This window comes from Carettochelys insculpta, chromosome 7, assembly GCF_033958435.1.
Source record: "Carettochelys insculpta isolate YL-2023 chromosome 7, ASM3395843v1, whole genome shotgun sequence".
NCBI lineage: Eukaryota > Metazoa > Chordata > Testudines > Carettochelyidae > Carettochelys > Carettochelys insculpta.
Window position 1 is genome coordinate 58,882,319 of NC_134143.1, and position 25,377 is coordinate 58,907,695.

General features: G+C 47.6%; 1 long non-coding RNA gene across 1 annotated transcript; it reads left to right on the forward strand.

Annotated features, from left to right (window-relative positions):
- Window positions 1–6,817: 6,817 nt before the first annotated feature.
- On the forward strand, window positions 6,818–13,334 carry LOC142015872 (uncharacterized). Its single transcript, XR_012646238.1, has 4 exons — window positions 6,818–7,099; window positions 7,190–7,259; window positions 8,878–9,143; window positions 13,226–13,334. It is a non-coding gene; the product is annotated as an uncharacterized LOC142015872 (long non-coding RNA).
- The last annotated feature ends 12,043 nt before the right edge of the window (window positions 13,335–25,377 follow it).

A 25,377-nucleotide genomic window follows, 5' to 3' on the forward strand; every position in this document is an offset into this window, starting at 1 on the left:
AGAGACATTCTATTTGCGCACCAACATAAATTCAATGTAGTCTCTTATTTATAGGCCATGTCTATACTAGCCCAAAACTTCGAAATGGCCATGCAAATGGCCATTTCGAAGTTTACTAATGAAGCGCCAAAATACATATTCAGCGCCTCATTAGCCTGCCAGCAGCCGCGGCATTTCGAAATTGCTGTGGCTCTCCGCCGCACAGCTCATCCACATGGGGCTCCTTTTCAAAAGGACCCTGGCAACTTCAAAATCCCCTTATTCCTAACAGCAGACAGGAATAAGGGAATTTGGAAGTTGCCGGGGTCCTTTTGAAAAGAAGCCCCATCGGGACGAGCCGCGCGGCAGTGAGCCGCAGCAATTTCGAAGTGCCATGGCTGCTGGCATGCTAATGAGGCACTGAATATGTATTTCGACGCTTCATTAGTAAACTTCGAAATGGCCATTTGCATGGCCATTTCGAAGTTTTGGGCTAGTGTAGAAGTAGCCATATTGTTGTATATGCAAGTAGACTTAGTCCCCTGAGCTGTAAACAGGGAACATCTGAGGCATTCATTCTATATTCTCGTATTCTTCCTCCCTTTTATATCTCTTTTACCTTTCCTCCTATTCTTCATCCTCCTCTATCTCCTCTCAGATCTAAATGCTTTCCTGCTAAGACTGAAGGGCAATGTGGAATAAATACATGAATTTTGCACACTTTCATGAACATCAATTAAAAATCACATCCCTAAAGATTTTTCTGTTCAGTAGAGCTGAGGGCTAATTCCATAGTTTTTACTTACTTCCTTTCTCTGGGGTGTTTTTCTTGACTGAGCCTGCCATCTTTCCCTCTAGACCCTCAGGGTATTGGTGGAATTTTCTTCCTTTTTTTCCTTTGTTTCTATGAATATGATGATCACCAAGAAAAGGATCCCCACCCCCCTTCTGTCCTTTAAAGGCAATATTCATATAAATGCTTCAACAGATATTGGAATGTCGACAGACAATAACCCTATGTAGTTCAATTACCTTAGAATTTAGCTCTTTCTTGTGTGACCAGATATCATTGTATGTTTCTGGTAGAGACCGAAGTTTAAAATTAAAGAAAAATGACTCATGTTTGGGGGTGGGTAATGTCAACTGTCAGAGTTTATGTATGACTGGGAGACCAGGAGTAAATGCATTTCTGATTTTATAGTCTCTGTTGTGTTAGTTTCAAATCTTCCTGGCAACCGAAAGGACAAAAACATAAAGCAAACTTGAACTCTATTCTGTTCTTCACATGAAATCCCCTTTTGCTTTCAAAGGATCCAATTTTATGCTTGGCAAAACTCGTCAGCGCTTCACTAAAAGCCAGAAAAGGCCCAAAGACAGCTGGTAACTGGTCCAAGTTATTATTATTACTATTTATCTGTATTGTGGCACTGCTGAAGAGCCTCACTTATGGGCTTAGATCTCATTGTGCCAAGCACTGTGCAAGCACGGAACAGAAAAGGAGATCCACAATCCAAGTAATGCATACAAATAATGATCACAGAAGTTTCTATAAGGGACAGAGCTGTTGATATCCTAGTCAGAAGTGCCTTCAGATACACTCCTAAAATTGCTTTAAAATGGAGAGTAGTGAGCATGAAAGCTGTGTGTAAAGTGAGCTATCATTAGGCCTGCCCAGACATGGGTCAGGCCTTAGAAATAGGGAAGTTCCAGGGGGAGGGGAGATGGAAATTTGTGAATGAAAGCCAAATGTGTATCCATCACTCCTAGGCTAAGATCTTACAGCATGATGAAGTTTTACAGCCAGAGATTGCAACAGGAAGCATTCTGATAATAGAGAAATAACTAAAAATAAAGGCATAAAATGCCTGTTTAAATATAAAAAGTATTTCCAAATGTGGTCATATTTTCTGCTACTGGAGCAATACTGTGTGAGCCGATGTACTGCTGCAGTATGTCTCATCTTTCAGCTAGTAAAGCTGTATTTACATGCACAGTTGGACTGGTTTAAGTCAAGGTTTGATTTTAAACCAGTGTAAAAGGCTGGGAGGACACTCTTATTTCATTTAAAACAGCTATATTTTGCTTAATCTTAAACTGATTAGGCGCTAAAAGGGAAAATAAGAGACCATCCACACAAGGTATAGTATTGATTAACTAAACTGGTTTAAATAAAGCAATGCATGTGTCTGTGTAGATGAGATCTGTTTATCAGAGCATAGATTCCTTTATAGAGTAATCCACTTAGGACCTGCTTCTCTGTACCTTATTTCCCACATCAGCAGGCATAGAGATGCTGGGTTTCTCTCTGAGATTAGGCCATTAAATACAGTATGCATTTTTTCATGAAATAGAGGCTACCAGATGTTCTTTGTTTTGTGGCTTGAAGATACTTTGTGATATTATCTAACATGAAATTTCCCCAAAATGTGCATACTCTTTCCAATAATGCCAAAATTTGATCTTAATATAAAGAAATTAAACTGATGTGTTGGAATGAGATCAGCAAACCAAACAAGGGAAAGAAACTTGATTATTCCAAAAGCCCAGTAATAATGTGATACATAAACTTAAGACCTGAGGCTCAGCCTTGAAATTGATTCAACATTTTTGAGGAATTTTGGGGATCTGGGAGCCTTGGGGGATGGGCTGGGGAAGTGGGAAAGCTTCCTAGGCTTTGTTGACAAACCAGAGCCTATGCAGGTTAAGCAATTTGTGCAAAGTTTTAAAATGTGTGAACAATTGTAAACCTTGAATAGCAACTCTAGTAATATGCTAGTCAGGGCTAACATTGCCATACAACTTACAGAGACAGCCTCAAAAATTTGAGGAACAAATGTCTGGGCATTAAAAAGTAATCACACCGCACCCATGTGCATAGTCTTCTGCAGCAGAATCTCTTTCCTAGTGCTGTGGACAAACTTTGGCGAATGTGTCTGCTCACTAAATGTTTTCTGCCAATGCAGCAGCATATTGCAGATAAAACCTAATGAGCTGAGTTTAACAAAAAACTCCATGTGGCTTTCTCACAGTGATGCCCATCTGTCAGCCTGGTGAAGCAGCAGTGAACTGCAGCTGTAGTCCTTTTCTTTTTATCAAATCAAAATAAAGCTGTGCACCCCAGAGTCAGGTATGATAAACAAGCTAGCAAATTGCCTTACATGGGTATCATACAGCTCCTTATCTGTCTCACTTTTCAGAGCAGCATAACCAGATGGCTTCTAACAGTGGATGGAAATCTCTCCATTTATGTTTTTGGCATCAAGCAAGAGGGAGATAGTCCAGAAGTCCACCACTGAAACAACAGATATTTAAATTGGACTGAGGCTGAGATTACAGCCTGAAAACCGAACTTTGGAAATGAAAGCAGAGTCCATGAATGGCAAAGGAAATGCCCACTGAGAGCAGGCTTGGTATAACAGAAAGGGCCTACAACAAAAAAAGAGGAGCTTTGTGTGCAGCCTTCCAGAACAACAGGGGCACTGGCTGTGCTCCAACCATCCTGCAGGCTGGTGCAGCATGACAGCTCCTTCCCCACTTGAGCAGGCTGCTGTTACTAGGCTCAGAGATCCCTCTGACCACTAGTTGTTGCTTGGCTGCTGGCTCACTACGTGGTCCTCTCCAACGTTCAGATGTGTGGAGGGGAATAATAACGGTAGTGGTGTTTGGAAGGGGATTTGGTAATATCGAGCAGCTGCACGTGGTCACAAATACTAGCTGAGTACCGGAATCTGCAGATTTAGGACCAAGGTTTCTCCTGGGTCCCCAGCTAGTTATATGGCCAATATTTCTATTGCTGATCTTCTCAATTTGTCAGAGCAGTGGCAAGGTATAAAATGTAATGTGGAATTCACTCCTCACAAATACAAGCTTTGATAATCTGGTATCTTGTGTTCAACGCCAAACTAGGCCCTCAGACCAAAAAGAATTCAATTCTTATTCAGCATGAAGACCGTTCCGCTTGTCAACATTTGGCATGGAATATTGGTGCCTCATGCTATGCCCAGGTCTTGTAGCTGTGTGAGGTTTGGAAGTTGGGGTGAAATTAGGTGGGATTTCATGGAAAAATCTGGCACAGGTATAGACAACTGAACAGGCCTTGCTCAAAAAGAGAGGGAAAGTATTAAATCAAGCTGGCTGAAATTTTTGAAATTTTCAGTTTTCCATGAAACTTTTAATCAGACTCAGTTTTTGATAAAGGCCCAGTTCAAAATAGTGCCATTGGAGCCCATTATGTCCGATTTCAAAATACGCATTATTCTCAGGGAATGAGGCTTACTGCAAATTAAATAACACACCTGTTATGTTGAATTTATTTCGAAATAGCATGTGCATCATGTAGACAAGGCCAAAGTTATTTCAAAATAACTGCTGTTACTTTGAGATAAGTTGGCTGTGTAGACATAGCCTGAGAGACTTCAGCATCATTGGAAAGTAAGGCCGTTTTTATCTAGATATCAAACCATGGAGTTTGGAGCCTAACGTTGGGCACCCAGGTTTGAAAATTGTGATTCTTTCATCCATAACACAAGCTCTACTCTTTAATAAAATTTTAATTCTGTGACAGTGTCTGCTGAAGAGGGCCAAAGGCACATCTGGTAGAGACATTGTAATATACTGAAGGCCATGCTGAGGCAGCTTTGGCATCCCCAATGGGTTTAAAATCAGCTTAGCTAGCGTTTATGCTAGCCACCCTTTCAATCCTTGGTGTAGGAGGCTGGCTGACTAGACGTTTTGGGTTTGTAAGGACAGTCCTGATATTTGTAGCTTTTTCTTATATACGCACCTATTACTTCCCCCACCTCCTGTGCCAGTTATTCCCAGTTTCAATTAGATAACTCTCGTGTAGGGGCATTTCTGTTCACAGGGGTGGTTTCCCTCTTTATATGTACAATAAGGTGGGAATTTTGTGCATGAAACTGAAGTTCCAGTTTAAAAGAGCAGCCTGCGGATGTGCTGTTAAAGACTTGTCTACATAGCAGGTGAACATGTGGCAAGCCAGAGTGTTACTCTCAAGTACACCAGCTTGCTGCCCACTAAGTGTGTGGACACCAGGGCTGTGTGGACCACAGAATTGGCCCTGAACAAGGTCATGTGAGCTGGTTCTGGGCCCCTGCAAGGGCTTGGGCCTCTGGCAGGAAGAAGCAGGGCTGGAGGGCTAGCCTTCCCCAGCCAGCCCTTCAGCTCTGCCCAGCAGCCACTGCCTGGGGCTCTGGAGCGGTGTTCCCTGTGCAGCCACGCAGGAGAGAGAGAAATGCCACCCAGCTGATTAGCAGAGCCCACAGCTAGGTTTAGTTTCTACTGATAACGCACTTTCATGCACATGCAGGGCTCTAGACCCTATGCTTACAGGTTCTATCCCTGGGGCTGGCAGCCTGGGTCAGTTGGTGTTACACATACCTCTGTGCACATAAAACATTTGTTCCACAAACAGATGGAAGAACTCCTCATGTGGATGGGAAAGATTAGAGGGAGCATTGCTCAGGAGGTGATTTAAAGGGCCCAGGGCTCTGACCTCTGCTGCTGCCATTGTAGCAGCGTCAGCTGGGAGCCCCGTGCCCTTTTAAATCACTGGGTCTTGGGGGAGGAGCAGCTGCCTCTTTTGTACCCTCCCATCGGCAGCCGTGGTGGACATTGCTCGAGGTCTTTTGCTGAGCTTTAGCAATGTCCACACAGTGAGTAAATAGACAGCACACTGGTGCCCTATAGATTAACATCCTCTCTTGCCATGTTCCAAATTATTGCACAGACAAACTCTGGCTTAACATTGTGAGAGCAAGACTATTGCTTACAAGTTAACACCTCTGAGCGTTTGATGATCTTTCCCTGGCACTGAGTATTTTATTTTGTTGAGTATTTTGCATTTAACTTCTAAATAGCAAACGGAGTGAAAATCCGCCTGTATTGGAGAACAATTAAGAAACCTGGCCCTTTGAGCGATGCTATAGTATGCCAAAAAGCAGGTTGAATGATGTGACTTTCCTCCTGGTATTTTATTCATGACTGCGATTCCTTCTTTTAGCCAAATGAGAGTGAAGAGGAAGAATGAACAAGACGGCTGAGTTAAATATAGCACCGGGGTGGAAGAATAAAAGCCATAAAAGAAAAAAAGAAATTGCATTAGAAAAGATTAAGCATGGTCTCTATAGAAGTTTTGCATGACTAGCTTCATGGTTAGTCAAAAGATAAGAGGTGGTTCAGGGCTTTCACTCCTCAACTAGTTTTGGCTGTGAAAGAACTCATTGTGGAGTTACAATTCCCAGGAATAATTTTCTCTGCACCTACAAGAATTTGTGCATTCCACTCCCCTTAAACATTATTAGAATGATTGGCCCAGTTGGGTAGGGGTGAGAGGGATGTTGGATTTCTGTTTCATTTTCCCTTGGCCATTTCTCAGATTTAAATTGTTTTTGCATGTGGTAATCCTGTGTTCCATGCCCCTCTGTAGGGTTATTTTACTTTAAAAGAGTATTTCACCTTTTGTGAACCTGGAAGTCACATAAGCAGCATAAACCATGTACGTAGCATTTTATTTAATGAGACCAGGTCTACACTGCAGAGTTAAGTTGACTAAAGTTACTCTGACTATCATCAACTGCTGTAATTACATCACTTGTGTATGTTCACACAATCCTCTTTGTGTCAGCGGAGGGCATCTGCAATTGGAGCTTTAGCACCATCAGAAAGAGTACTGCACTGTGGGTAATTATCCCATTTTGCAAATTGCCACCTCTTCCTGCTAGGAGTTTTGGGAATGGGTCACAGGACATTATGGGTGTGGGATTTTTGCCCCCATCTCCTCACCCATGCGGTTTTCTCTGTCCCATAATTCCAAGAGTTTCTGATGGCATTTATGCCATTTTTCAACTGCCCCTGTGAACTTTGCAGCTGCCATCTCTGCCTGAAAGCACGGATCCTGCACTGTTTGCCAGCCTTGTGTTGATCCTGAAAGATTTTAGAAGCTGCAAGTCTGAACAGGAATTTGTGCTGCCTGCCCTGCAGTGTGCCATGGAAAGGAAACAATTCAAGATTGATGTTGGCATCCATGAAGCTGCAAGTGGTGGACTTCCACTACTAGGTTCGTGGAACAAGCATCATGTGTGGAATAGTAACTGTGGTGCAGGTATGAGATGACAAAACAAGGGCTGCGGAACTCTTGCATGCACAAAGCCACTTTCCTTGAACTGTGTGTGAAGCTTGTCCCTGCCCTCAGGTGCAGAGATGCTGACTGGAGAGCTGCCCTAACAGAGGAAAAGTGAGTGGAGATCACTTTGTGGAAGCTGGTAAGTCCAGACTGTTAACGATAAGTCATGAACTGGTTTAGAGTTGGGAAATCCACCATGGGGTTCCAGTGATGGAAGTGAGCAGGACAATTAATTACCTCCTGCTACAAAGAATTGTGACTCTCAGCAGTGTGCAGGAAATTATGTTTGGCTTTGTGGCAATGAGATTCACTAACTGCAGTACGGATTATAGATGGCATGCATATCCCAGTTTTGGCCCCAAACCAACTTGTGGTAGAGTACATCAACAGAAAGGGGTACTTATCTATGCTATTGAAGGCACTGGTATATCACCTGGGTCATTTCACTGGTATCAACATGGGGTTATCAGGGAAGGTGCATGATGCTTGTATCTTCAGGAACACTGACCTGTATAAAAAGCTGCATGAAGGCACTTTCCTTCCAGACCAGAAGATTCTAGTAGAGGATGTGAAAATGCCTAGTTATCTTGGGACACCCAGCCTACCCCTTATTCCTGTGGCTCATAAAACCATACACCAGAAACCCTGACAGCAGCAAAAGGTTCTTCAACTAAAGGTTAAGCAGGTGCAGAACGACCATAGAATGTGTGTTTGGTAGACTGAAGGGTGGCTGGTGTTGCTTTTTTGGAAGGTTAGACCAAGTGAGGAAAATACGTCCATGGCCATAGCAACCTGCTGTGTTCTGTGAATTTGTGGGGGTGAGTTCCCCCAGGGGGTGGAGAATGGTAGATAACCTGGCAACAGATTTTTCAGCAGCCAGACACCAGGATCATTAGAAGGTCTCAACAGGAACTATTTGCATCATGGAGGCTTTGAAGCAGCGTTTTAATAATGATCTCTTGTAATGTGTCTTTCTGTAATAAATTGAGACAGGCATTGTTTACTTGCCATCTTTAATGACCCCATACTGATTCCTGCCTGAGCTTTAATGGTAATCTGTGAATGTGCTGATTGCCACTATGTGTAAATTTCTTTTGCAATCACCCTGTGTGGGTCACAAATAAGGAATTACTGTCTTTGAAAGACTATTTTATATTAAATAGTAATACACATAGAAGGGACATGACAGTGAGCAGCACTATCTGAAGTGAGGATCTCATAGCCACACGTAAGTCCAGCTGTCATTAAGGAAAATTTCTAAAGGGACAGATTGCAATGGGCATTGTGAGAGGCTGGGAAACTGAGCGGAATGTGGCCCTGTCTCCTCTCCTGGCTACCCATTTATAGTTCCTTATTTATTCTCTTTCTCTCTGCACACTGTCAGTCTGATGGGATGATTGCAGGAACTGGTGAAACATTTCCACTTTATTCCTCCTTGTTTGCTTTTTTTATCTGATGGAAGCATTCTGCCAGCGTGGAGGAGCTGGCCATACACGACATATCTGCAGAAGCAAAAGAAACAATATGGCGAGTCAATACTGTGTGTGCACTCGGAGTCTCGAACCATAAAAGTTACATACATCTGTTTCTCGCTTTCCCTTGGCAAGCATGCGACACAGCCAAAGAACAACTGAGGGTGATGTTAGCCTGGGGTGAGGGAAGTACATGGCAGGAGAAAGGGTCTGGCTGTTTTCAGAAGAGGATCCAGTGAAGGTGCCTGGGGACACTTTTCTGAATACTTGTACTGTTTTCCACAGGTGGGAAGCTGAAATAACGTGACAGAGGGCAGCCAGATATGCAGTGGTGCATCTCCTACATTCGTGTTGCTTTAGACTGAGTCCATACGCTTCTCACCTGTGCTGCTTCGGTTCCTCCAGAAGGACTTGCTGATTGGCACAGCAAAGTTTCCTACAATAAGGCAAGAAACAGAGCAGCTCTGTCAAGGAGCCTTCGGCAGAGGATTGGAGAGATTCTGCATTAAAGTGTCCTAGAAATCTCTGTGGAGAATTCCATGGAGATCTCGGTGAGCATTAACGAATGTCTCTGAAGGGCCTCCACTGTATAACTTACAAGAGAATGTGAAGCAGATGCAAACGGTACCTAAAGTTCATTTCAGTCCCTTCTCCCCTGTGCACCGTGTAACAAAATAAGGGAGACCTCTACCTCACGTAACCATGCACTATCCAAAAAAAAAGGTGTATTTACTAGCTCTCTGCTTTCCTGTGTTAGGCACGTGATAGCAGACTGCTAGAGCTAGCTAGACCCTTTGGGGTCAAAAACAGGTCTCGTCTTGCTACACCACTAGATGAGCCTGTTGTTTCTCTCACATCCTCCACCCACTCAGTTTGCTCATCTACCCCTTCATCCTTGGGACAGACTCCACTGGCCCCGGTTTCAGATCCCCCTGAAGTATGCATCGGGCTCCTGGCAGCGGAGGTGCTGTCACCCCGGTGATGGCCTGCAGCGCCTTGTAAAGCGGCCTGTTTTCAGTGTTGTACCAGTGTGACAGTTGGCCTCCCTGGCTTTGTGGTACACCTGCCTCAGTTCTCCAATCTTTTTACGGCACTCCTAGATGTCCCTCCCAGGCTCCTTTTCATCCATGCCATGAGCAATCTGCTTGTCCATGTCAAAGCTCCTATGGCCGAGTTAGGGCTGTGACTGCCCAGCCTCCGCTCCCGAGGACCTGTTAGCAACTCCGGTGTACTACATGCAGGAGCCAGTGTAGTCAGCAGGGAAGATGCCATGTGACCTCTCCATGCTGAGCAAACACGAAGTGGAATTTCAAAAATTCCTTTATAAGAGGGATGGGTCTGGCTGTAGGGCAGTGAAATAGAAACCGCTTACAACCATGGGCATTGTGATATACTTCCTGGCTGCCACTTACAGTGCCATAAGCCAGTGTAGGGGCTACACTAAGGCTGTTACCCTACCTGTGTCACAAAAAGCTCTACGCTGCTTGTCAAGGTGACTCTATGTCAGCATAGTAAGAAAGTTTAATTTGTGGGAGGAGCACTGGTTTTCATACACCTGCACTGTTTTGTTGATGAAACCTGACTTTTGTTGATCAAACTCTGTAGTGTAGACAAAGCCTTAGGACCACAATGCATCCAACTAACGAGGTTCTTGAGATGTCTGAAGTATAAAATTATTAAGCCATCACCATGTACAAGTGTACCATGTTAAAGTCTTGAGGCAGTCCTGGGGTTCCCTGTTTTATTTAATAATACACCTAACAGCTCTGTAAGCTCATTTGCTCTCTGGGTATGTCTACGCTTGCGGTGATGTTTAGAGTACAGGCTTTGCACTCCCAGCTAGCATGGATATGAATTGCAATGTACACTTAAGGCACAGACTTAGGAGAGGAAAGGAGAGTGCTCCTCATGCCAGAACCTCCAGGTTTCCAGCCTACATGGACTCTCTACATACCCAAGCTGTGCCTCCTAGATCTGTCCTGCCATTTGAATGTCCCCCTGTTGGAGCTTTTCCCTGCTTCAGTGAAAGCTCTGGCTGTGGACAAAGGCTTTGATAGGTGGAAGGTAATAGAAGAGAACTCTGGGAACAGGAAGTTACTGACACCTTTCCCCCACTGACTTCTTTCTACCAGAGCCTTTCATTATGTCAAGTAGCTACAGATGGTGTGCATGTATTCTGCACTTCACCATAAGCGTAGACATAACCTTCCATGCAAGCATACGAGAAGCTTTGACACACACACCGTAGAACTCCTGTTTTGTAGAATACATAAGACTTCAGGGCTTGATTTGTTACTTCAGGTACCAATGGAGACGCATTGTAGTGAAACCATTATTACAGAGTTGAGAAGCATTGCGTTACTTCTCTTTGCGATCACCGACATATGCACACTCTTAGCCTGGCTGTTGTGAAAGTAAACTGTTCCAAACAAATCTTCTTCCCCATACTCACCTGACACTCTGCTCTTACACTGCTGTATATCAGAAATAGCCCCTCTGAAGTCAGTGGAGATAGATTAGCATGAGAGAGGCCTGCCCAATAGCTAGCTGCTGGTTCTAGTGTCTTTATTAATGGATTTTATTTCAAGAGTCAACCTGATTTTAAAACAATCATTGAAAAAGATTCTGTGGAAGTTAGCTGTGACATTTTTTGTTAATTTTTGGCTTTTCCATGCAATAATTATCATTTTGCTTTTTAGAAATAAAAACACTATTTTTAATGAAAGCCAGTCAATCTTTGATTCTTTTTTCAAGGAAAGGCCCCCAGAATTGTCAAGGAAAGTGCTCAACAAATGAGGAGAAAGTGGATTGTTTTTGATAACTTTTCACAAGAAGAAAAAAATCCCAACCATCTCTCATTGAATTTTTTTCCCATTTGGTAAATTTGATCAATCTTGCAACTTAAATCACCATCTTACTGCCCTCCCCTCTGCCCCGTCCAAGTTTTTAATACAAATATACCATCTATTTAGAAAATCCTTTTCATATATGAGACTGGAGAGCGAAATATGGGATGGGGTTGGAGCAGGGTAAATTTGTGGGGAGAAACAGTTTAGCCAGGTGATTAAAGAACTAGTTTGGGAGGTAGAAAACATGGATCCTAAATCCTTCGTCTAATTTAGGCAGAGAGAAGATTTAATCCATATCTCCTACCTCCAGGTGAGTGCCTTAATCTCTGCCTGTAGTCATTCTCACTGGCTACGTTTACACAGGAGGCTTTTCCTGGCAAAACTGGACTTTTGTTGGGAAAAACTGCAGAGCATCTACATGCAAAATGCACTTTGTCAGCAGTTTGTCAACAAAACCCAGCACATCCACCGGCAGTGTTGTACCGCTCCCCGTATAATGCCTCTCTCGACAGTGTTCTTTCAACCAAACAGCTGTGCAGATACTCCGAGGCCCTTTTGTCGACAGATAGGGCTTCAGGTCACAGGGCAGCCCTGTTTGCAGAACTTCCAGTCAGCCATTCTGTCAATAGAGGGCCTGGCAGTCTGGCTTCTCTCTGTCAATAGGGCAGATTGCTCTTTCAATTTGCTTTCATATGTAGACACAGTCTGTCGACAGAAGTTTTGCTGGGAAATCCCTTTTGACGGTGACTTATGTCAACAGAGGCTTGTTATGTAGACATAGACACTGTGCCTTTAGTACAATGAACTTGATATGAAATGGAAACAATGAAGAGTCCTGTGGTACCTTCCAGACTAACAGATTTATTTGGGTAGTAACAGAGAGTTAGCTGTGTTAATCTGTATTCTAATAAAACAAACCTGTAGTCATGTAGTACTTTAATCTTTAAAGTGCTACACAACTGCTGGTTTGTTTTGTTAGATTTATTTGGGCATAAGCTTCTGTGAGTAAAAACCATATTGTTATATGCATGGGCAAATAAGGCCCTTGAGTTCCTGGTTCTTACCAGGCGGGGGTAGTCCCTCCAAGGCATCTTGAAACATGCCGCTGGGGCTTTGTGTGCTGAGGAATCGTGCTGGAGACAAGATGTCTCCAGGGATGTCAGGCTAGCATTTTTGTCACAAGTGCTAAGTTTACTTACATCAAAAGGAAATTATTGAAGCAGGAGTGAAAACTAACTTGCAAATGGATCCCCCTACACTCCCTCAGCAAATGTGCACCATCAAAACACTCTGACAGAGATTTCAGCTTGGCCTAATTTCATAAAACATCAAATATTCATGTAGCAGTTTTTCCTCCTCCTCCTACTGTGATGGCAGCTGACACTGATCACTGAAAGCCTTTACAAAGATGATAATTGTCCTTGTTGAATCTTGTTTCTATTTCAACATCCCATACAGCGGACGCTTTTCACACCTTTATAGCTCTGCACATTATGCCCATTATTCATGTTCAGCAGCTTTCAGTTTTTGAAGTTCCAACATCTCATAATAAGAGAGAGAGAGAGAGAGAGAGAGAGAGGGTGTGTGTGTGTGTGTGTGTGTGTTTAAACACAGACCAGATCCCAGTGGAGCCAGCTGGCTGTTCATTCTCTTGACAATTTTGACAGAAAATGCATTAGCACGTCCCAGCACCTTTTGTACAGCTGACAAGTGTGGTAATTTTTAAGAGTTATAAATAAATAAAACTCAGGTGTCATATTAATGACCCTCTTCTCTCTTGTTAGCATTGTTCCTCGTCATTACCCAGAACCACTGGGTGCCTGCAAACTTTGATCAGCTGTAGCAGTTCCAACATCTGCAACTGGATAACTCGATTACTGTAGAATAATTCTGCTTGATACCAATCAGGTAGGTACACAATAAGATTAATTACTGCTGTCACTTTGTCAGTTATGTAATAGGAAGGCACAGATTCTGAATGACAGGTGCAAATTTGTGGAAGGTGCTAGCCAATGCGTAAGTCTGGTTATGCTTCTCCAGAGCGGAGAGAGTTCTACAAAAGGTAAGCTGATTTGAGACTCAAAGCCCACTCTTGTTTCGAGATTCTCACCACACCCATACACTGCTAAATTCCAGGAGACACACTGTATCTGTGATCATTCCCTTGTTCTTTCAGCCAACCTTCAAAGATTAGATTTGTTCAGGCAGACAAACGCCATGTGATAATAAGTTATACAATGAGCAGCACTAGGAATAGCTGCCCCAATATTTTTGTTTTTAGGAGTCTCTTTTATATATATATCTATATATATAGATATATAGATATATAGATATATATATACACACGCGCGCACAGCTGGGGTCTTATGCTCTGCTATTGTACACCTTGACTAGTAATTTACATCAGTTGAACTATCGTACCAGAGCCAGAACTGCAATAATGTCTAGCCTCTTTGCACTAACACACATGGCTACACAGAATGAGGAACTTCCCACTGATGATAAAACAGTGGAGCAGACTCCTGTGCTAACCTGCCCTCAATCACACCCTTTCATAGGGGACACACCAACCGCGTCTACACGAGCCGGCTACTTCGAAGTAGCCGTGCCAACTTCGAAATAGCGCCCGCCATGTCTACATGTGGCAAGCGCTATTTCGAAGTTGAAATTGATGTAAGGCGGTGAGACCTGGAAGTCGCTATCCCCAACAGGAGATGGGAATAGCGCCCTACTTCGATGTTGAACATCGAAGTAGGGCATGTGTACACGATTCGCGTCCCGCAACATCGAAATAGCAGGGTCCGCCATGGCAACCATCAGCTGAGGGGTTGAGAGACGCTCTCTCCAGCCCCTGAGCTCTATGGTTGCCGCGTGCAGCAGCCCCTTAAAGTTCCCCACCCCCTGAGTTCCTGTGCAGGAAGCTGAGAGCGCATGCAGGCAGCAGCACTGCCACGTGCTCAACCTGCACGTCTGCAGCAGCCGCAGCCCAACACCCTGCACCGATGGCAGCCAGCCAGCCCCCCAAGCGCCCCCAGGACACCCCCCCAAGGGGAGCCAGGGCTCCCAGGCTGGCAGGCAGCCAGGGAAGAGGTAGCGGGGTCCCTACTGGACAGAGGCCGAGATCCAGGACCTGCTGGGGCTCTGGGGCTAGGAGGAGGTGCTCCAGGTAATGGGGAGCAAGAGGCGGAATGAGGATGCATTCGCTTGGCTGGCCGAGGGCCTGGCTGCCTGGGGTCACCCTGCCCGCACTCCTGACCACATCAGGAGTAAGGTTAAGGAGCTGCGGCAGGGTTATGCCCAGGCCCGGGATGCGGCCAGCCGATCTGGGGCTGACCCCGCCACTTGCCCCTTTTACAGAGAGCTCAGGGCCATCCTGGGCCCCTGGTACACCTCCTCCGCCCCGGTCACTCTTGACACCTCGGCCAACGAGCCCCAGCAGGCCCCGGAGATGGAGTCCGCCCCGGAGGCAAGCCCTGCACACCAGGGGCCCCCCCAGGAGCCCACCCCTGGGATGCCAGAGAAGGAGGAGGGGGAGTCCTTCAGCGATGGGGGGCTCCGCATCACCCTCCCATCCCGCAGCTCCATCAGGGCGTCCGCCCAGTGGGTGTCCCCCGACCGTGGGAGCGGACCGTCAGGTATGTACCCCTCCGGTGCACACCCCCGGGGTTAAGGAGCGGGCACAAGAGACATGACCAGGGCCCTCCACATGCCCAGATGACCATGGCCCCAAGGACAGCAGTGGCATGTCCCTCAGAAGAGTGCATCAGCCCCTGCCCCCCCAGCAGGACAGTGCCATGCCCCATCCCTGGGGATGTGGGGAGCGGAACCTAGGGTGCCCTGTTGAGGGGGGACACCCATCATCATCATCAGCATCTCCAGGGAACGGGGATGGGGAACCAGCAGCAGAGGGGTTGGGGGACAAGGGCCACGGGTCAGGGCCCACACTAACGGCTGTCTCCACTCTTCTTCCCCCCTGTGTTCTGCAGCTGCACCATCGGAGGGCCCGGAGAGCGCCGGCGAGGTGTCCGTGGTCCCGGAGAGCCCACCGGGGCCATCCCAGCAGGCCAGCCCCTCGGCGGAGCACCGACCAGCCGCAGGACGGGGCCGACGGAGGAGCCACCTGCAGATGGCCACGGACCCCCAGCTGCTTGCGACCCTCCGGTGTCAGCTGGAGGTGTCGGAGCGGCGCCTGCGGGTGGAGGAGCAGCGGCTAGAGCTCCAAGAGCGAGCACTGGCCTGGCACCAGGAGGCTTGGGGGGCCTTCATGTGCACCTTTGAGCGTATAGCGCAACACCTGGCCCCCCCCGCCGCGCCGCCCGCCGCTCCACCCACCGCTCTGCCTGCCGTGCCGCCCACCGCTCTGCCTGCTGTCCCTCCACCGTCTGCCACCCTGGGGCCTGCCGCTGAGGGGAAACATGGGCCTGCGGACACCGGCCGGCCGTATTTGCCAGTTCTCCCGGCCCCCACCCGGCCTCGACCAGGGATCTGGCCATGACAAGGGTCATGCCCCCCAACACTGGGCGCTGGACATTAGGGTGCAGGGCTGAAGACGTGCCCCCCCCTTTGTACATATCCCCCATTTGTACATAGTTTTTGTTGGACCCCTGTTTTGGTAGCTGTCCCCCCATGTAAATAGTTCCCCCCTTTTTTCCTGTGTTAATAATAAGAGGTTGCACTGTTTGGTTTGAAACAACATTTCCATTTATTTCAAAGAAAAGTGTGTGTGGGGGGTGCTGTCAGGTGCTCTGTGGTGTGTGGGCGTGGGGGCAGGAAGTGTTGTGGAGGATGGGGGGGGTGCAGTGGGTGGCTTGCCTGCAGCTGGCCCTGCCAGCGTTCACCCCGCAGCCTGGTCAAAAGGGGCCCGCAGGGCCTCCCGGACCCAGATCCCCTCAGGGTCGACCTGGCGACTGAGGGCAGCGGGTGGCTGGACGTCGGCCCTGCCAGCCTCCACAGCCCAGCCCTGGAAGAAGGTCTCTCCCTTGCTCTCCACCAGGTTGTGGAGTGCGCTGCATGCACCCACAACCTGGGGGATGTTGGTGAGGCCTGCATCCAGGCGGGTGAGGAGACACCTCCAGCGCCCTTTGAGGCGGCCGAAAGTGCGCTCGACCACCTGGCGCGCATGGTTCAAGCGCGTGTTGAACCGCTTCTGGCTGGCTGTGACATGGCCCGTGTAAGGGTGCATGAGCCAGGGCCGGAGGGGGTACGCCGCATCTGCGACAACGCAGAGGGGCATGGTGGTGTCCCCCACAGGGATCTCCCACTGGGGGATGTAGGTCCCTGCCTCCAGCCCGCGGCACAGGCCCGAATTTCTGAACACGCGGGCGTCGTGGGTGCTGCCAGGCCAGCCAACATAAATGTCCAGGAAGCGGCCCCGGCTGTCCACCAAGGCCTGGAGGACGACGGAATGGTATCTCTTCCTACTGAGGAAGCGTCCTCCTCTGTGCTCCGGGGCACGGATGGGGATATGGGTCCCATCCAGAGCCCCAAAGCGCTTTGGGAAGCCCAGGCTGGCAAACCCTGTGATGGCAGCATCCGGGTCCCCAAGCCGCACGAGCACTGCTCCTCCAGGGGTGGGTGTGTGGACCTCTGCCTGCTGCTGCTGCTGCTGGGGGTCCATACTGCTTCCACGGGGTGTGCATGCTTGTGGCTCTGCAGACCACATGCTGTGCAGGCTGCGTGTGTCTGGGAGGGGCCCTTTAAGGGAGCGGCTTGCTGTTGCCCCGGAAGTGCTAGTCTGCCCTGTGACCCTGTCTGCAGCTGTTCCTGGCACCCTCATTTTGATGTGGGCCTCTTTTGTGTGTAGACACTCCCCTGCAGCGCCTACTTCGATGTAGTTCTGTCCAACGTCGACGTTGAATGTCGACGGCACCAGCCCTGGAGGACATGTAGACACTATTCATCGAAATAGCTTATTTCAATTTCGCTACATCAAAATAAGCTATTTCGATGTAGCATCCCCATGTAGACATAGCTACTGAGTGCAGGATGGGACTATGGCAGAGAAAAGCGCCAATGTTTTGATTCTCCATTGGCATAGAATCCCGTAGGGACTTTATACCAAAGAATAAGTCAGAGCAGCCCCATAGTTGCTCTAACTCGGAGTAGGTCTGGGCCATCACTGAAATGGCCAGCAGTGTGAAAAAAATTTCCTTATGGTCACACTCTTCCCCTACTGTATTGAGCAGAATTTCACACACTAACAAAGGTAAAGTTTGTCTTCATGAACCAATCTCCACAGAATTAACCAGCCTTCCCATTGACACCCATTCTTTTGCAGCCTTCGCAACAGATTTTTGTCTGTCTGGGCCTGATACCCCTCAGTCCTGCACCATGAGTGTAGTAATTTCCACCACTTACACAAAGGGGCATAAGTTGCTACCAGCAGTGTGACTGTGTGGAGGTTTCTGACTTGATTTGATAGCATTTTACGCTCATTTTGCCCCAGGTTAATAGACTGACTGCATGCAGTACAAGATGGGAGAAACAGGTCTTTGAGGTTGGTTTTTAAAGGTGTCAACATATGCCATTTTCTATAAACAAGCAAAGGAATAAATGTGTGCCTCTATCTGTGATTAAAATGCTGTGTACATTTATATGGAAATTAGACATGACCACACAGTTGCTGCCAAGTTGCCAATGAGCCTTTTCATTCTGCATATGTGGTAGACCACTGAGCAAGGTTAACTAGGGTGTGCTCTTGGCAGCTGACTCAGATTCACTTTGAAAAACAAAAGGCGTGGCATCCAAGCAGCAAGGAAGCCAGCTGTTGGATGAGTACCTGAAAACAGACAGGTTTAAAGCTGTTTATACTAAATGGTTTCCACTAGAGATGAGCTTGAATGAGAAGCCGGGTGTGATGTACCCCAGATTCATAGCTGGAAACCAGTCTGTGTCACTTGTGTGTCAGTGTGGGTAAGACGGGCATTGGGCTGATAACCCCGTGTTTAGACTTTATGAAATGCTACATGTGTTAATCTCCCTTGTAATACCTTTATCATGTGCTATAAAGTAATATTTAAGTTTTTGCTTCATAGAAGTTAGAAGTGTTCATGCTGTGTCAGCAGAAAGGCCATAGGCTTCATGGTGACTACTCTGTGTGATTGGCTGAGGAAGCCAGCCAGCTGGTTCTGAAACCTAGTGGCTACTTCAGCTTCCTGGCTACTCAGTGCACATGTCCTTGAACTCCCTACGCTTGTCTCTCCAAGCTCTTTTCCTGCTTTGTTGCTCCACTGCTGTAGTCCAGGTCCTGTTCTTTAACCAGCCTTGCTCCCATCCTGTTTCAGCCTTGATCCTGACTTCTGGTAATCTGCTCTGCCCCTTGACTCTGCCTCAACCCTGGGTTCTGGCGTTCAGACGAAGAGTCTGGCTCTAACCCTTGGGTGGGATTCCTGACTCCAACCTGTCTCCACCTTTGGCTCTGGCATTTGGGCTCTGACCACTAGGACAGAGTGCCCTATGCCCTGGCCCACTGACACTCTGAAACTGTGCACCCACTTATGAGAGATCCTCTCCTGACCAACATGATGGCCTATAAAAACTAAATGGGCCATTTCGGGACATCACAATACAAAGGCTTTAATTGCCAGCAGGTTATATGCAAAAGGTCCTGTCCCATCAGCTCGAATTGCAGAAGAAAGAGATAAAAATAGCTGACAAGAATTTTTTCTGTACCGTATTGTTGTAAGCAAGTTCGTCCTTACCCATCTTGTGTCTTTAAAGAATTTTTTAAATCTTTTACTCTTTGGACTCTGCCAGGGCTAGAGCTACAAACAGAAGCAGAGATCTCCAGCGTCAATCTGGGGCTAGCCATGAAAGATGTTCAGAGCCAGTGTTTTGTTTTTTTTTTTTGAGTACTGGCACCATGGCAGCCCCAGCCAAAGAATTGACTGGGAAGGGGTGGGGAGCCAGCTGAGTACCAGCTTCTCTTTTTTTACAAATAAAAGCACTATTAGGAGTTAATATATCACTAAAGTTTTGTCGTCTTTTGAAACCAGACTAAGTAATTTGTGAGGATGTGTATGCCTGTTTTAACCTTGTATAATTCTCTCATTTCCTTTATTAGCTGGTAAATCCTTCGATAGTTTACTCATGGATTGTCTACAAGTGTTGTCTTTGGTGTGAGACCTAATCTGCAAATTGAACTGGGTAAGTGACCGATTTGGGACAGGGTGTAGCCTGAATATTGATGTCAGGTGTAACTGTACAACTACCATCCACTGCTAAGTTCCACTAGGGTGGCAAGGTAGACTGGATGACAGTCTATGACTCAAATCCTGAAGTCCTTACACCTTATTAATTATTTAGAGTCCTGGGGTGCCCAAAATGGGGTAGTCATTTTATACAGGGAAGAAACCATCCCTGCCGTGAAAGTGCTGGGAGGCAGGGGGAGGAGCAGGTAAGTGCAGGGCTATACCATGGAGGCAACAGAAATAAAATGACTTGGCAACTCCGAGTGATTCCTTCTCAAATCTCAATTACTGCTCTCTGGATGATGGCAGATGGAGGAGGAGGGAAGTGCAGGGCTCCAGTGCCCAGTGCACGAGAGCTTCATGGAGAAGAGGGAGGGCTGCAGATGGAACCCCAGTAGGCCACAGGTTGCTGTGGCCCTCTGAGGAGAAGGAGGGACACTTATGTGATTCACTCAGGATTTGTGGTTGCCCATCCCTGTGCTACATTCTTTGGGGTAATCAGCTGCTGTAGTAGAGATGTCTCTGCTGGATTGAGCAAACCAAAGGCTTAACTCAAATGTTCTTGTTTGTTTGCTTTGCTTGACAGATTATGAGTCATTGCATCAACATAGCAAAGAAATGGTATGTCCTTCCTAGCACCTACTAACGGGCTTTGCTACATTAAATCTCATTGACAAAAATGTTCTGGAATGAAAGTACTTCTGGACAGTGTTGCTCATTGCCCATATGCAAATATAAAAAGTAATTTTAAAAGTTATTCAACAGAACCCTTTCAGATAAGGATTTTTGAATATGCATAATTCTAATTTGTAGGGTCACAGGAATCCAGAGACATAAGCTAAAATATGATTATAATGTGTAAAATATGCACTGAATTATTGGTGGTGCGTAGATATGTGGCTACAGGCCTGAACAAGGACAGTTGGTTTCTGTTTCTCCTGGATCTTATGACTTGTAGGAAATTGGGTATTGTATATACATTTTCATTTCCCCTGTAAAAACTGAGTTAATAATGCCTTCACACAGTGCTTGGAAATCCCCAGATAAAAACCACTAAGTACTATAAAATTTTATTCACTTGTTCCCATAAGAAACAAGGTGCTGCAAAACCGCTAGTAAAATACATGATGTGTCACGCACAGCTCCCGTTCCATTTGCTTAATGTACAGTACATACATCATTACCGTGGCAGGTGTGCTGTTATTGACTAGCAGAGCACGGCCTCCAATATATCTCACACACATGAGAGCTTGGTATTATGAAGTCATTAATATAGCATGATGATCTCTGGCATTGTTTAGCACGTTTGTTTCAGAACTGTTTTGATGGCATAGCCTGTCGGTGATAGCTGTAGCTGCCGTACTGAGTAATTCATGCTATCCTCCTCCCGAACATTTACCGCGTTGCAGGGAAATGAATGGTGATAAATGGGAGAAATATACTTAACCTTAACTGTTCCATCAGCCTTTTGGTCACTTTTTCAGCTGTCGCTAGCCAAGTAGATACCTGCTAATGACTTCTGGTTTTAAAATACGGTCCGTCAGAGGCAGAGACTGAGGCAGTCACACTGATGTTTCCTGAGGCAGTGAAAGGGTGGGAGAGGGAGAAATGAGTTTTCGCAGATTGCTAGGAGCATCAGTAGCAGTTCTCTTGCAACATCTGCTCCGCTGGTCCCCTAAAACCAGGCCCATACACAGGGACGTGTGAGGGATGCATTCACAGCACTCCCATGGGCTGCCCATCTGCCTCCCCTCTCTGCTTCCACCCTGACCCCCGGCCTCCTCCCCAGCCAGCCTGGCCAGGAATTACCAGAGTGGTGGTGGTAGCAGCAGCAGCCACGAGGGATTGCGTCTATCCCTTTTATCCCTCGCACTCGCCACTAGGCCTCCCCAGTTCCCGTGGGAAGCAGAGTTCAGTGGGCTGGGGGGCAAGGGCAGAGTGCAATGTGGTGAGTGCGGGGCGAGGGGAGGAGGCCGGGGCAAGCGATCCCCTGTGGCTGCTGCCACTGCCTGCCCCAGCACCCACCCTCTGCCACAGGTAATTGTCCCCCTCTATGGGCCAAGTGGGCGACGGGGTGTTTAGACTGAGGGGGGAGGACGCTGGGGCCTTGTGCGAGGGAGGGGTTCGGTTTGAGCAGAAGTGGAGGGAGGGTTCTTGGGTTGAGCAGGGGCTGGGGTGCTCAGGCTGAGCAGGAGGGTGGGGGGATCTTTGGGCCTAGCTATGTGTGGTTAATGTGTGTTTTGGTGTGTTCACTAGCTGGAGTTGTTAGACAGGGTGCTAATACAGGTACTCCAAGAGTAGCACTTGTTTCCTCTTTATTGGATCCCATGTTAAATGAATGCCATAAGCATTGCTCTTTGTTAATTACCCCTTCCTTTAATACATTTTCTTCCACACCTGCGGACAGTTGACAAGATATATTTATATCTAGGTTTGTTTGTGTGGATTGGTGGTACACGTCCATGCACTACCTCAGAATTGGTGTTGCACGTAAGACATTTTTAACATGCCCAAACGAAAGTTCAGCCTGGCCAAGGCTGGAAAATCTCAGCAGGAGCACTGCTCCCCTGCCCTGCACGCTCTCAGGAGACCCCTGGTGCATGCATGCGCCTGGAGGCAGCTAGGACAGTCCTGGCTGTACCGCAGTCAGGACCCCATAACGCATGGCAGGTCGCTGAGGGGATAGGTATATGGAAGCAGTGTACACGGTTGTGGCTGCTGGCAACAGGGATGCTCGGGGAGAAGGACAGGGCCCGACAGGCTGGCGGTGGAGTAGGGGGACAAGGTGAGCTGGAGAGCCAGGGAGAAGAGCTGGGCTCGCTGTGTGGGGGTGGTGGTCCACATTTGCCATAAAAGCACTCTCCCCCACCCAGAAATTCCAGTGTAGGGGCCTGCAAACTGTGCTTTCAGGGTGGGGCTGTTGACGATTGCTTAGGGGAGGGATTTTATTCGGTGCTAATATGTGGAATACACTGGGCCTTCTATGACATTTTCTGGGATACCCAGGACTGTGAGTCATCTTGTTACTCCTCTCCGACATCTCTTCCAGCCAGGGAGACTCATTACAGGAATGAGCTAGGTTAGCATAGAAGACCTGAGTGAGGGACTTCAGCATTTTTTTTTTTTTTGGCCATTCAGTTCCAGGAAGGTTATTTTATTTCACAGGGTTCTCACATTCATCATTTTCTTATAGCATTTTTCAGTCCTATTCATCTCTACCTTGCTTTCATTAAAAAGATTCTTTCTACAAACCTGCCATCACGCATTAGGGCTCCATTCAAACCAGTCCGACTTACTGCTGACACAGGAGGTCAAAATGCTGCTTTAAACGGGAGACAAAAGAGTATGTACCTGACAATGGGGAAAAGCAAAGAGGGGATGAGGAATTTACTTCAGTTACTTGAGTGGTGGATTGTTGAAGGGGACCTTATGTAAAGAATGGCGGGTGGGGGGGTGGGGGAGCTGTGAATCAACATTTCTCTGTTCCTTTCCTGCTGCTGTTTGTTTAATGCCATTTGTTTTTCTGACATATTTCCCAGGTGGTTGGAAATGTTATTTCCTTTGATAATATCAGCAATTGATGTGTTACGTCTGTTGAACAGCGAGGCAGACCTTGGCAATGACATGTCACTTTGATTCGCCTGCTGCTTTGGGCGCCCCACCGCCCCCCGCCAAACTGAGTGTTCCCTTTCGTTTTTCAATGCCATCAATATTGTGTGATTTATTCCGAGTTCCACTGCGCAATGATGCTATCTCTGGGAAGAATGGACTGGCAGATAGAGAATGACTGAGGCGATAAACCCACCCTGTCCAGTATGGTCGCCACTCGCCATTTGTGGCAAATGTGGCTCTTGAGCCACGCAGTTTAAAGCTGTTCGCCTGCTCTGCCCATGTGCCCCGCCGCCTGGTGGGGGAAGCATGTGGGGGCAGCTCTGGTGGCAGCCCCAGCGGCAGCTCTGGTGAATCATCAGCATTTAGAAGGGAGGAGCTGGGGGTGCCTGGCTCTGGGGGAAGGGCATTCAGTTACAGCGGGGTGCGGGGACTGTGGTGAATATGGAAAGACACCAACCACATAAGAACATAAGAACGGCCATACTGGGTCAGACCAAAGGTCCCTCCAGCCCAGTATCCTGTCTGCTGACAGTGGCCAGTGCCAGGTGCCCCAGAGGAGGTGAACTGAAGACAATGATCAAGTGATTTGTCTCCTGCCATCTGTCTCCAGCCTTTGACTAAAGGCTGGGCACCGTACTTTACCCTTGGCTAATAGCCATTTATGGACCTAACCTCCAAAAATTTATTAATCTCTTTTTCAAACTCTGTCAGAGTGCTGGCCTTCACAGCCTCCTCCGGCAAGGAGTTCCACAGGTTGACTGTGCACTGTGTGAAGAAAAATTTTCTTTTATTAGTTTTGAACCTACTACCCATTAATTCCATTTGGTGTCCTCTAGTTCTTATATTATGGCAATCTATGAATTCCTATTAGACACTGCTGCTATAAACGCTCTTACCATTGCTGCAGGGCTCTGACGCTTTACTAGATACACAGCATCTTTTAATGGATGTCTTGGAAATCTAACAGGTAGCTAACTGATGCTCAGTGCCGAGCAGCAGTAGAAAAATGGGAGGATTGGTGGCCATGTGTTGCTGTATGCAGAAACAAGGTGTCATTCTTGTAATCGTGAGTAGCATGTGCACAACACTCTGGAAGTCATGTGAGCAAGTGTTTAATACAAAAGGACTGAAATTTACAAAGCAGCCTAGGGCAGTTGTTCTCAACCTCTTTTTTTCCAAAGCCAACCCCCGACCCATGGAATAAAAGTTCCACAGCCCATCTGTACCTAGTCTGCATATAAAAGCCAGGGCTGGCATTAGAGCAGGGATTGGGAACCCCCAGACCACAGTCCAGATCTGGACTGAGGCTTGTCCGGATCCGGACCCTGAGGCTCACTGCCATGGTATCTGGCCTGTGGCGGGGTGAGGGTGCAGAGCCCTGAGCCTCATAGGCTGGATCAGGCAAGCCGCCATCTGAATCCTGACTGAGGGGCTCTGCTGGGGAGTCAGAGGGCAGGAAGTGTCTCCAGACTTCACTGCCACTCTCTGCTGTTCCTCCAGCTGGGGAAGGAGCGGTGACGCAGGCAGCCTGCCTGGAGGCTTTATACCATTGCTCTGATTGGCTGGAATTCTGGCCAATAAGAGCAGTGGAGGGCGGGGCCTGGGAGCAAGGGGGCAGGAGGTACAGCGCCATGTGATTCCAGGGGTGCTGCAAAGGTAAGTGCAGCCCTGTTGCCCAGACCCTGCCCCGCCAGACAGCTCCTGCACCTCCTCCCATCCAGACCCCGTCTCCCCCTGCACCCTCTCTCCCACTCCCATCCTGACCCTGCCTCCAGACACACACCCCAAACTCTCCATCCCTCCCTCTCAGACCCCACACTCCCTCCTATATCCCCCTCCCACCCAGACTCCCTGTCTGCACCCTGCTTCTGCCCCGCCATCCCAGATCCCTCACCCTGCACCCTGACCCTTCCCTTCTAAACCCCACCCTCAAACCCGCCGGCACTCTTCTTCTCACCTACACCCCCCACTCCCAGCTTTCTCCTGCACCTCTGCCACCCAGTTCCCCCATGCCCACCCCACTCCTGCACCCTGCCTCCCTCTCTGACCCCCAATTCGCAGCCTGCTCCTGGCACCCTCCTTCCGCCCAGACCCCGTAACCCTGGCCTTCCTACGGTCAGGGACCACATCAGTGA